Genomic DNA, 13458 nt, shown 5'->3' on the forward strand with positions numbered 1-13458 from the left:
GGTAAACAGAGAAGAGGTAGTGAAAGCTTTGCGGAAGATGAAAGCCGGCAAGGCAGCAGGTTTGGATGGTATTGCAGTGGAATTTATTAAAAAAGGAGGTGACTGTATTGTTGACTGGTTGGTAAGGTTATTTAATGTATGTATGACTCATGGTGAGGTGCCTGAGGATTGGCGGAATGCGTGCATAGTGCCATTGTACAAAGGCAAAGGGGATAAGAGTGAGTGCTCAAATTACAGAGGTATAAGTTTGTTGAGTATTCCTGGTAAATTATATGGGAGGGTATTGATTGAGAGGGTGAAGGCATGTACAGAGCATCAGATTGGGGAAGAGCAGTGTGGTTTCAGAAGTGGTAGAGGATGTGTGGATCAGGTGTTTGCTTTGAAGAATGTATGTGAGAAATACTTAGAAAAGCAAATGGATTTGTATGTAGCATTTATGGATCTGGAGAAGGCATATGATAGAGTTGATAGAGATGCTCTGTGGAAGGTATTAAGAATATATGGTGTGGGAGGAAAGTTGTTAGAAGCAGTGAAAAGTTTTTATCGAGGATGTAAGGCATGTGTACGTGTAGGAAGAGAGGAAAGTGATTGGTTCTCAGTGAATGTAGGTTTGCGGCAGGGGTGTGTGATGTCTCCATGGTTGTTTAATTTGTTTATGGATGGGGTTGTTAGGGAGGTAAATGCAAGAGTTTTGGAAAGAGGGGCAAGTATGAAGTCTGTTGGGGATGAGAGAGCTTGGGAAGTGAGTCAGTTGTTGTTCGCTGATGATACAGCGCTGGTGGCTGATTCATGTGAGAAACTGCAGAAGCTGGTGACTGAGTTTGGTAAAGTGTGTGAAAGAAGAAAGTTAAGAGTAAATGTGAATAAGAGCAAGGTTATTAGGTACAGTAGGGTTGAGGGTCAAGTCAATTGGGAGGTGAGTTTGAATGGAGAAAAACTGGAGGAAGTGAAGTGTTTTAGATATCTGGGAGTGGATCTGGCAGCGGATGGAACCATGGAAGCGGAAGTGGATCATAGGGTGGGGGAGGGGGCAAAAATTCTGGGGGCCTTGAAGAATGTGTGGAAGTCGAGAACATTATCTCGGAAAGCAAAAATGGGTATGTTTGAAGGAATAGTGGTTCCAACAATGTTGTATGGTTGCGAGGCGTGGGCTAGGGATAGAGTTGAGGCAGGAGGATGGATGTGCTGGAAATGAGATGTTTGAGGACAATGTGTGGTGTGAGGTGGTTTGATCGAGTGAGTAACGTAAGGGTAAGAGAGATGTGTGGAAATAAAAAGAGCGTGGTTGAGAGAGCAGAAGAGGGTGTTTTGAAGTGGTTTGGGCACATGGAGAGGATGAGTGAGGAAAGATTGACCAAGAGGATATATGTGTCGGAGGTGGAGGGAACGAGGAGAAGAGGGAGACCAAATTGGAGGTGGAAAGATGGAGTGAAAAAGATTTTGTGTGATCGGGGCCTGAACATGCAGGAGGGTGAAAGGAGGGCAAAGAATAGAGTGAATTGGAGCGATGTGGTATACCGGGGTTGACGTGCTGTCAGTGGATTGAATCAAGGCATGTGAAGCGTCTGGGGTAAACCATGGAAAGCTGTGTAGGTATGTATATTTGCGTGTGTGGACGTATGTATATACATGTGTGTGGGGGGGGGTTGGGCCATTTCATTCGTCTGTTTCCTTGCGCTACCTCGCAAACGCGGGAGACAGCGACAAAGTATAAAAAAAAAAAAAAAAAATATATATATATATATATATATATATATATATATATATATATATATATATATATATATATATATATATATATATATATATATATATATATATATATATATATATATTGCCAGATTTTCATTAAAATCTGAAGAAGTTGAAAATCTGAGCAAAATATTTTTCTTGATTTTTTTGAAAACAAATTTTTTCTGAAAATTTCAGCATGGATGCTTTTACATCTGCTGGATAAGCATCTGTGGTCAAAACCTTAAAATTCGTCTAATTAGTCGAGTAATTAGCATAATAATATAATCTTAATTGATGTTAAGTATGTAATTAAGTGCCTAATTTTACGAAGTGCAGTCTTTTGACGCGATATCTTTAATCACCATATATAATACGACGTATTGCCAGATTTTCATTAAAATCTGAAGAAGTTGAAAATCTGAGGAAAATATCCCAGGCTATAGCCTAGGATTTTTTTGATTTTTATGAACAAATAGGTTTTCCTGAAAATTTCAGCATAGATGCTTTACGTCTGCTGAATATGAATCTGTAGTCAGAACCTTAAAATTCATGTAACTAGTCGAGTTAATAGCATATTAATGTAGTTATAATTAATGTTAAGTATGTAATTAAGCGCTTAATTTTACGAAATACAATATTTTGACTTGATATCCTTAATCACCATATACAGTACGACATATTCACAGAGTTTCATTAAAATCTGAAGAAGTTGAAAATCTGAGCAAAATATTATGCAAGGCTAAAGCCTTGGATTTTTCTTGCTTTTTTTGAAAAAATAGATTTTCCTAAAATTTTTAGCATAGATGTTTTTACGTGTGCTGAATAAGAATCTGTGGTCAAAACCTTAAAATTCGTGTAATTAGTGGAGTAATTAGCATATTAATATAATTATAATTAAAATTAGGTATGCAATTAAGCGCTTAATTTTATGAAAGGCAGTCTTTTGACACGATATCCTTAATCACCATATAGAATTCCACATATTCCCACATATCAGTATAATTATGATTGAAATAAAGTATGTAATTAAGCGCTTAATTTTACGAAATGCAGTCGTTTGGCTCGATATTCTTAATCACCGTATAGAATACGACGTATTGCCAGATTTTCATTAAAATCTGAAGAAGTTGAAAATCAGAAAAATATTATCCAAGGCTGTATAGCCTAGGATTTTTCTTGATTTTTTTGAAAAATAGATTTTCCTGAATTTTTCAACATAGATGTTTTTACATCTGCTGAATAAGAATCTGTGGTCTGAACCTTAAAATTTGTGTAATTAGTCGAGTAATTAGCATATTAATATAATTATACTTAATATTAAGTATGTAATTAAGTGCTTAATTTTACGTAATGCAGTCTTTTGACTCGATATCCTTAATCACCATATAAAATACCACATATTCCCAGATTTTCATTAGAATCTAAAGAAGTTGAAAATCAGAGCAAAATATTATCCTAGGATTTTTCTTGATTTTTTTTTGAAAAATAGATTTTCCTAAAATTGTCAGCATAGATGTTTTTACGTGTGCTGAATAAGAATCTGTGTTCAAAACCTTAAAATTCTTGTAATTAGTCGAGTAATTAGCATAATATAATTATGATTAAAATAAAGTATGTAATTTAGCGCTTAATTTTACGAAACGCAGTCTTTTGACTCGATATTCTTAATCACAATAGAGAATACGACGTATTGCCAGATTTTCATTAAAATCTGAAGAAGTTGAAAATCAACAAAATATTATCCAAGGCTATATAGCCTAGGATTTTTCTTGATTTTTTTGAAAAATAGATTTTCCTGAAGTTTTCAGCATAGATGTTTCTATGTCTGCTGAATAAGAATCTGTGGTCAAAACCTTAAAATTCGTGTAATTAGTCGAGTAATAAGCATATTAATATAATTATAATTAAAATTAGATATTTAATTAAGCGCTTAATTTTACGAAATGCAGTCTTTTGACACTATATCCTTAATCAGCATATAGAATCCCACATATTTCCAGATTTTCATTAAAATCTGAGCAAAATATTTTTTTTGATTTTTTAAAAAGATAGATTTTCCTGAAGTTTTCAGCATAGATGCTTTTACGTCTGCTGAATAAGAATCTGTGGTCAAAACCTTAAAATTCGTGTAATTAGTCGAGTAATTAGCATATTGATTATATTTATTTATTTTGCTTTGTCGCTGTTTCCTGCGTTTGCGAGGTAGCGCAAGGAAACAGACGAAAGAAATGGCACAACTCACCCCCATACACAATGTACACACACACACGCCCACACACGCAAATATACATACCTATACATCTCAATGTACACATATATATACACACACAGACACATACATATATACCCATGCACACAATTCACACTGTTTGCCCCTATTCATTCCCATCGCCACCTCACCACACATGGAATACCATCCCCCTCCCCCCTCATGTGTGCGAGGTAGCACTAGGAAAAGACAACAAAGGCCCCATTCGTTCACTCTCAGTCTCCAGCTGTCACACAATAACGCCCAAAACCACAGCTCCCTTTCCACATCCAGGCCCCACACAACTTTCCATGGTTTACCCCAGACGCTTCACATGCCCTGATTCAATCCACTGACAGCACATCAACCCCGGTATACCACATCGATCCAATTCACTCTATTCCTTGCCCACCTTTCACCCTCCTGCATGTTCAGGCCCTGATCACACAAAATCTTTTTCACTCCATCTTTCCACCTCCAATTTGGTCTCCCACTTCTCCTCGTTCCCTCCACCTCCGACATATATATCCTCTTGGTCAATCTTTCTTCACTCATTCTTTACATGTGCCCAAACCATTTCAAAACACCCTCTTCTGCTCTCTCAACCACGCTCTTTTTATTTCCACACATCTCTCTTACCCTTACGTTACTTACTCGATCAAACCACCTCACACCACACATTGTCCTCAAACATCTCATTTCCAGCACATCCACCCTCCTGCGCACAACTCTATCCATAGCCCATGCCTCGCAACCATACAACATTGTTGGAACCACTATTTCTTCAAACATACCCATTTTTGCTTTCCGAGATAATGTTCTCGACTTCCACACATTCTTCAAGGCCCCCAGGATTTTCGCCCCCCTCCCCCACCTTATGATCCACTTCCGCTTCCATGGTTCCATCCGCTGCCAGATCCACTCCCAGATATCTAAAACACTTTACTTCCTCCAGTTTTTCTCCATTCAAACTTACCTCCCAATTGACTTGACCCTCAACCCTACTGTACCTAATAACCTTGCTCTTATTCACATTTACTCTTAACTTTCTTCTTTCACACACTTTACCAAACTCAGTCACCAGCTTCTGCAGTTTCTCACATGAATCAGCCACCAGCGCTGTATCATCAGCGAACAACAACTGACTCACTTCCCAAGCTCTCTCATCCCCAACAGACTTCATACTTGCCCCTCTTTCCAAAACTCTTGCATTTACCTCCCTAACAACCCCATCCATAAACAAATTAAACAACCATGGAGACATCACACACCCCTGCCGCAAACCTACATTCACTGAGAACCAATCACTTTCCTCTCTTCCTACACGTACACATGCCTTACATCCTTGATAAAAACTTTTCACTGCTTCTAACAACTTGCCTCCCACACCATATATTCTTAATACCTTCCACAGAGCATCTCTATCAACTCTATCATATGCCTTCTCCAGATCCATAAATGCTACATACAAATCCCTTTGCTTTTCTAAGTATTTCTCACATACATTCTTCAAAGCAAACACCTGATCCACACATCCTCTACCACTTCTGAAACCGCACTGCTCTTCCCCAATCTGATGCTCTGTACATGCCTTCACCCTCTCAATCAATACCCTCCCATATGATTTACCAGGAATACTCAACAAACTTATACCTCTGTAATTTGAGCACTCACTCTTATCCCCTTTGCCTTTGTACAATGGCACTATGCACGCATTCTGCCAATCCTCAGGCACCTCACCATGAGTCATACATACATTAGATAACCTTACCAACCAGTCAACAATACAGTCACCCCCTTTTTTAATAAATTCCACTGCAATACCATCCAAACCTGCTGTCTTGCCGGCTTTCATCTTCCGCAAAGCTTTTACTACCTCTTCTCTGTTTACCAAATCATTTTCCCTAACCCTCTCACTTTGCACACCACCTCGAGCAAAACACCCTATAGCTGCCACTCTATCATCAAACGCATTCAACAAACCTTCAAAATACTCACTCCATCTCCTTCTCACATCACCACCACTTGTTATCACCTCCCCATTTGCGCCCTTCACTGAAGTTCCCATTTGCTCCCTTGTCTTACGCACTTTATTTACCTCCTTCCAGAACATCTTTTTATTCTCCCTAAAATTTAATGATACTCTCTCACCCCAACTCTCATTTGCCCTCTTTTTCACCTCTTGCACCTTTCTCTTGACCTCCTGTCTCTTTCTTTTATACATCTCCCACTCAATTGCATTTTTTCCCTGCAAAAATCGTCCACATGCCTCTCTCTTCTCTTTCACTAATACTCTTACTTCTTCATCCCACCACTCACTACCCTTTCTAATCAACCCACCTCCCACTCTTCTCATGCCACAAGCATCTTTTGCGCAATCCATCACTGATTCCCTAAATACATCCCATTCCTCCCCCACTTCCCTTACTTCCATTGTTCTCACCTTTTTCCATTCTGTACTCAGTCTCTCCTGGTACTTCCTCAAACAAGCCTCCTTACCAAGCTCACTTACTCTCACCACCCTCTTTACCCCAACATTCACTCTTCTTTTCTGAAAACCCATACAGATCTTCACCTTAGCCTCCACAAGATAATGATCAGACATCCCTCCAGTTGCACTTCTCAGCACATTAACATCCAAAAGTCTCTCTTTCGCGCACCTGTCAATTAACACGTAATCCAATAACGCTCTCTGGCCATCTCTCCTACTTACATATGTATACTTATGTATATCTCGCTTTTTAAACCAGGTATTCCCAATCACCAGTCCTTTTTCAGCACATAAATCTACAAGCTCTTCACCATTTCCATTTACAACACATTACTCACCTTTGCATTCAAATCACCCGGTCTCGTGCTTCAAAACCACTAACACACTCATTCAGCTGCTCCCAAAACACTTGCCTCTCATGATCTTTCTTCTCATGCCCAGGTGCATATGCACCAGTAATCACCCATCTCTCTCCATCAACTTTCAGTTTTACCCATATTAATCGAGAATTTACTTTCTTACATTCTATCACATACTCCCACAACTCCTGTTTCAGGAGTAGTGCTACTCCTTCCCTTGCTCTTGTCCTCTCACTAACCCCTGACTTTACTCCCAAGACATTCCCAAACCACTCTTCCCCTTTACCCTTGAGCTTCGTTTCACTCAGAGCCAAAACATCCAGGTTCCTTTCCTCAAACATATTACCTGTCTCTCCTTTTTTCACATCTTGGTTACATCCACACACATTTAGACACCCCAGTCTGAGCCTTCGAGGAGGATGAGCACTCCCCGCGTGACTCCTTCTTCTGTTTCCCATTTTAGAAAGTTAAAAATACAAGGAGGGTAGGATTTCTGGCCCCCTGCTCCCGTCCCCTCTAGTCGCCTTTTACGACACGCATATTAGCATAATATAATCCTAATTAATATTAAGTATGTAATTAAGCGCCTGATTTTACGAAATGCAGTCCTTTAACTCGATATCCTTAATCACCATATAGAATACCACATATTGCCAGATTTTCATTAAAATCTGATGAAGTTGAAAATCTGATGAAAATATTATCCCATATTATGGATTTTTCTTGATTTTTTTCGAAAACATAGATTTTTCTGAAAATTTCAGCATGGATGCTTTTATGTCTGCTGAATAAGAATCTGTGGTCAAAACCTTAAAATTCGTGTAATTAGTCGAGTAATTAGTATGTTAATATAATTATAATGAAAATTATGTAATTAAGCGCTTAATTTTACGAAATGCAGTATTATGACACGATATCCTTAATGACCATATAGAATTCCACATAATTCCATAAGTTTTCAGCATAGATGCTTTTACGTGTGCTGAATAAGAATCTGTGGTCAAAACCGTAAAATTTGTGTAATTAGTCGAGTAATTAGAATAATATAATCGTAATTAATATTAAGTATGTAATTAGGCGCCTGATTTTACGAAATGCAGTCTTTTAACATGATATCCTTAATCACCATATAGAATGCCACATATTCCCAGGTTTTCATTAAAATCTGATGAAATTGAAAATCAGGATTTTTTTGAAAAAATAGATTTTCCTGAAGTTTTCAGCATAGATGTTTTTACGTCTGCTGAATAAAATTTTGTGGTAAAAAACCTTAAAATTCGGAAATTTTAGTCGAGTAATAGCATATTGTTTTATATTTATTTTTGTTTTGTCGCTTTTTCCCTGCGTTTGCGATGGTAGGCAAGGAACAGACGAAAGAATGGCACAACTCACCCCATACACAATGTACACACACCCCACGCCCACACACGCAAATATACATACCTAAAACATCTCAATGTACACATATATTACACACACAGACACATACATAAAATACCCTTGCACACAATTCCACTGTTTGCCCTATTCATTCCCATCGCCACCTCCCACACATGGAATCCATCCCCCCCCCCCCTTTCATGTGTGCGGAGGTAGAAACTGGGAAAAAGACAAAAAAAGGCCCCATTCGTTCACTCTAAAGTCTCCAGCTGTACACAATAACCCCCAAAAAACCACAGCCCCCTTTCCACATCCAGGCCCCCACAACTTTCCATGGTTTACCCCGGGGGGGGGTTCGTTTTAAAATTGCCCTGATTCAATCCACTGCCCAGCCCCTCAACCCCCGGTTTATACCACATCGATCCAATTCACTTTTATTCCTTGCCCACCTTTCACCCTCCTGCATGTTCAGGCCCTGATCACACAAAATCTTTTTCACTCCATCTTTCCACCTCCACATTTGGTCTCCCCCTTCTCCCGTTCCCTCCACCTCCGACTATAATCCTCTTGGTCAATCTTTCTTCACTCATTCTTTACATGTGCCAAACCATTTCAAAACACCCTCTTCTGCTCTCTCCCAAAACCCCGCTTTTTTTATTTCCACTCTCTCTCTTTCCCTTCGTTACTTACTCGGATCAAACCACCTCACACCACACATTGTCCTCAAAATCTCATTTCCAGCACATCCCCTTTCCCGCGCACAACTCTTTTCCATAGCCATGGGCCCCGCAAAACCCTACAACATTGTTGGAACCACTATTTCTTCAAACATACCCATTTATGCTTTTCCGAGATAATGTTCTCGACTTCCACCACATTCTTCAAGGCCCCTGGATTTTTGCCCCCCTCCCACCTTATGATCCACTTCGCTTCCATGGTTCCATTCCCCTGCCAGATCCCTCCCAGATATCTAAAACACTTTACTTTTCCTCCAGTTTTTCTCCCTTCAAATTACCTCCCCAAATTGGGCTTGACCCCAACCCTACTGTACCTAATATACCTTGCTCTTTATTCACATTTACTCTTAACTTTCTTCTTTACACACTTATACCAACTCAGTACAGCTTCTGCAGTTTCTCACAGGAATCAGCCCCAGCGCTGTTCAATCAGCGAACAACAACTGACTCACTTCCCAAGCTCTCTCATCCCCAACAGACTTCATACTTGCCCTCTTTCCAAAAACTCTTGCATTACCTCCCTAACAACCCAAACCATAAAAATTAAACAAACCATGGAGACATCACACACCCCTGCCGCAAACCTACATTCATGAGAACCAATCCATTTCTCTCTTCCTACACGTTACACATGCCTTACATTTCCCTTGATAAAAACTTTTCACTGCTTCTAACAATTGCTCCCACACCTTATATTCTTAATTCCTTCCACAGAGCATCTCTATCAACTCTATCTTTTGCCTTCTCCAGACCCATAATGCTACATACAAATCCCTTTGCTTTTTAAGTATTTTTTCACATTAAATTCTTCAAAGCAAACACCTGATCCAACAATCCTCTACCCCTTCTGAAACCGCTCGCTCTTCCCCAATCTGATGCTTGGGACATGCCTTCACCTCTCAATTCAATACCCCCCCATATGATTTTTTCCAGGAATACTCAACAAACTTATTTCCTCTGTAATTTTTAGAAATCCACTCTTATCCCCTTGCCTTTGTACAATGGCACTATGCACGCATTCTGCCAATCCTCAGGCACCTCACCATGAGTCATACATTTCATTAGATAACCTTACCAACCCGTCAACAATACAGTCACCCCTTTTTTAATAAATTCCACTGCAATACCATCCAAACCCGCTGTCTTGCCGGCTTTTTATCTTCCGCAAAGCTTTACTACCTATCTTGTTTACCAAATCCCCTTTTCCCTAACCCTCTCACTTTGCCCCACCACCCCGAGCAAAACACCCTATAGTGCCACTCTATCTTTCAAACGCATTCAAAAAACCTTCAAAATCCCTCACCCCATCTCCTTCTCACATCACCCCCACTTGTTTTTCACCTCCCCATTTGGCCCTTCACTAAAGTTCCATTTGCTCCCTGTTTTTAGCACTTTATTTACCCCCTTTCCCAAAAAAACATTTTTTTATTCTCCTAAATTTAAGATACTTCTCACCCCAACTCTATTTGCCCTCTTTTTCACCTTTGACCTTTCCTTGACCTCCTGTCTCTTTCTTTTATACATCTCCCACTCATTGCATTTTTTCCCTGAAAAAATCGTCACTTGCCTTTCTTTCTCTTCACAAATACTCTTACTCTTCATCCCCAACTCACTACCTTTTATAACCCACCTCCACTTTCTCATGCCAAAAGCTTCTTTTGGCAATCATCACTGATTCCCTAAATACATCTTTCCTCCCCCATTTCCCCTTACTTCCTTTGTCTCACCTTTTTCCCATTCTGTATAGTCTCTCCTGGTACTTCCTCAAACAGCCTCCTTACCAGCTCATTTTCTCTCACCCCCTTTTTTCCCCAACTTTCCCACTTTCTTTTTAAAAAACCCATACAGATCTTACCTTACCCTCCCAAAGATAATGATCAGACATCCCTAGTTGCCTTCTCGCCATTAACATCAAAAGTCCTTTTTCGCGCCTGTAAATTAACCTTTAATCCAAAACGCTCGGGGCCATCTCTCTACTACTTAGGTAATTTTATGTATATCCGCTTTTTAAACCAGGTATTCCCAATCCCAGTCCTTTTTCGGCCCCTTTAAATTAAAAGCTCTTCACCATTCCATTTACAACCACATTACCCCACCTTTGCATTCAAACACCCGGTCTCGTGCTTCAAAACCACTAACACCTCATTCAGCTGTCCAAAAAACTTCTTCCATGATCTTTTTTTCCTGCCCAGGTGATAAAGCACAGTAATCACCCATCTCTCTCATCACTTTTTGGGTTTTTCCATTTAATGGGAATTTACTTTTTACATTCTATCCTACTCCCACAACTCCTGTTTCATGAGTAGTGCTAATCCTTCCCTTGCTCTTGTCCTCTCACTAACCCCTGATTTATTTCCCCAAAAATTCCCAAACACTTTCCCCTTACCCTTTAGCTTGTTTCACTCAGAGCCAAAACATTTCCCGGTTCCTTTCCTAAACCTATTCCTGTCTCTCCCTTTTTTTAATTTTTGGTTAAATCCCCCACAATTTTTGACCCCCCAGTCTGAGCTTCGAGGAGGATGAGCACTCCCCCGGGACTCCTTTCTCTGTTTCCATTTTGAAGTTAAAAATACAAGGAGGGTAGGATTCTGGCCCCCCTGGGTCCCCTCCCCTCTAGTCGCTTTTTTCGCACGTTTAGCTAATATATTTCCCAATTAAAATTAGTATTTAATTAAAAGGGCCCGATTTTACGAAAAGCAGTCCTTATCGATATCCTTAATCACCATATAGAATACCAAAATTGCCGATTTTCAATAAAATCTGATAAGTTGAAAAAATTTAGAAAAATTTTATCCCCATATTATGGATTTTTTTTTGATTTTTTCGAAAACATAGATTTTTCTGGGAAAAATTTTAGCATGGATTTCTTTTATGTTGCTGAAAAAAAGAATCTGTGGGGCAAATCCCCCCTTTAAAATGTGTAATTGTCGAGTAATTAGTTATGTTAATTTTTTATAATTTAAAATTTTGTAATTAACGCTTTTTTTTACGAAATGAGTATTTGGGCACGATATCCTTTATGCCTATTGAAATTTACATAATTCCCCTAAGTTTTCAGCATAGTCTTTTACGTGTGCTGAAGAAACTGTGGGGGCCAAAACGTTTTTTTAAAATTTGTGTAATTGTCGGTAATTAGATAAAATAATGTAAATTAAAAATTTAGTATGTAATTAGGCGCCTGTTTTTTCGAAATGCAGTCTTTTACATGATATCCTTAATTACCATTTTGGATGGCCCATATTCCCCGGTTTTCATTAAAATTGATGAAAAATTAAAAATCAGGATTTTTTTGAAAAAAAAAAGTTTTCCTGAAGTTTTCAGCATAGATGTTTTTACATCTGCTGAATAAAAATTTGTGGTCAGAACCTTAAAATTCGTTTGATTAGTTGGTAAAAAGAAGATTTATAATTATGATTTAAAAAAAGTTGTAATTAAGCGTTAAATTTTTCGAAAAAGCAGTTTTTGACTCGATATTTTTAAACACCATAGAGAATACGACGATTGCCGTTTTCATTAAAAACTGAAGAAATTGAAAAAACAGCAAAAAATCCAAGCAGGATTTTTCTTGATTTTTTGAAAAATAGATTTTTCCTGAGTTTTTAGATAGAGTTTTTACGTCTGCTGAATAAGAATTGTGCAGAACCTTTAAAAATTCGTTGTAATTAGTCAGTTTAGAAATTTTATTTTTTAAATTAAGTATTAATTAGCGCTTAATTTTCGAATGCAGTCTTTTGATCGATACCCTTTAAATCACCATATAGAATACCACTTTTCCCCAGATTTTCATTAAAATCTGAAGAAGTTGAAAAATCAGAGCAAAATATGTTTTGATTTTTCTTGTTTTTTTTTTGAAAAAAAGTTTTTCCCTAAAATTTTCAGATAGATGTTTTTACGTGTGCTGAATAAGAATCGTGCTAAAAACCCTTTAAAATTTTGGATTAGTCGAGTAATTAGCAAAATATAATTATTAAGATAAAGTATGTGATTAAGGGTTAATTTTTGAAAGCAGTTTTTTAAATCGATTTTTAAATCCCCTAGAGATAGACGTATTGCCAGTTTTTATTAAAATTGAAGAAGTTGAAAATTCAGCAAAATTTTTTCTTGTTTTTTTTTGAAAAAGATAGATTTTCCCAAGTTTTCAGTATAGATCCTTTTACGTCTGCTGAAAAAGAATCTGTGGTCAAAACCTTAAAATTCGTGTAATTGAGAGTAATTAGCTTTTTAAAATTTAAATTTAAAATAAGTAGAATTAAGGGCCCCTAATTTTACGAATGCGTTTTTTACCGATATTTTAAATACCATAAAGAATGCTGCATATTCCCAGATTTTCATTAAAATCTGATGAAGCTGAAAATCTGACAAATTATTTCCCAGGCTAAAAACCTTGGTTTTTTTTGTTTTTTTTGAAAAATGTTTTTTCTAAAATTTCAGCATGGATGTTTTCATCTGCGAATAAGAATATGGGCAAAGTTAAAATTCGGGAAATTTAAATCGATTTAAATTACCCTA

General features: G+C 38.0%; 1 protein-coding gene across 8 annotated transcripts in view; it reads left to right on the forward strand.

Moving 5' to 3' along the window:
* LOC139767500 (enoyl-CoA delta isomerase 2-like) overlaps positions 1-13458 on the forward strand; it is a 99528-nt gene that overhangs the window by 33756 nt on the left and 52314 nt on the right. The window lies entirely within an intron of this gene.

Source organism: Panulirus ornatus, chromosome 4 (genome assembly GCF_036320965.1).
Source record: "Panulirus ornatus isolate Po-2019 chromosome 4, ASM3632096v1, whole genome shotgun sequence".
Taxonomy (NCBI): Eukaryota; Metazoa; Arthropoda; class Malacostraca; order Decapoda; family Palinuridae; genus Panulirus; species Panulirus ornatus.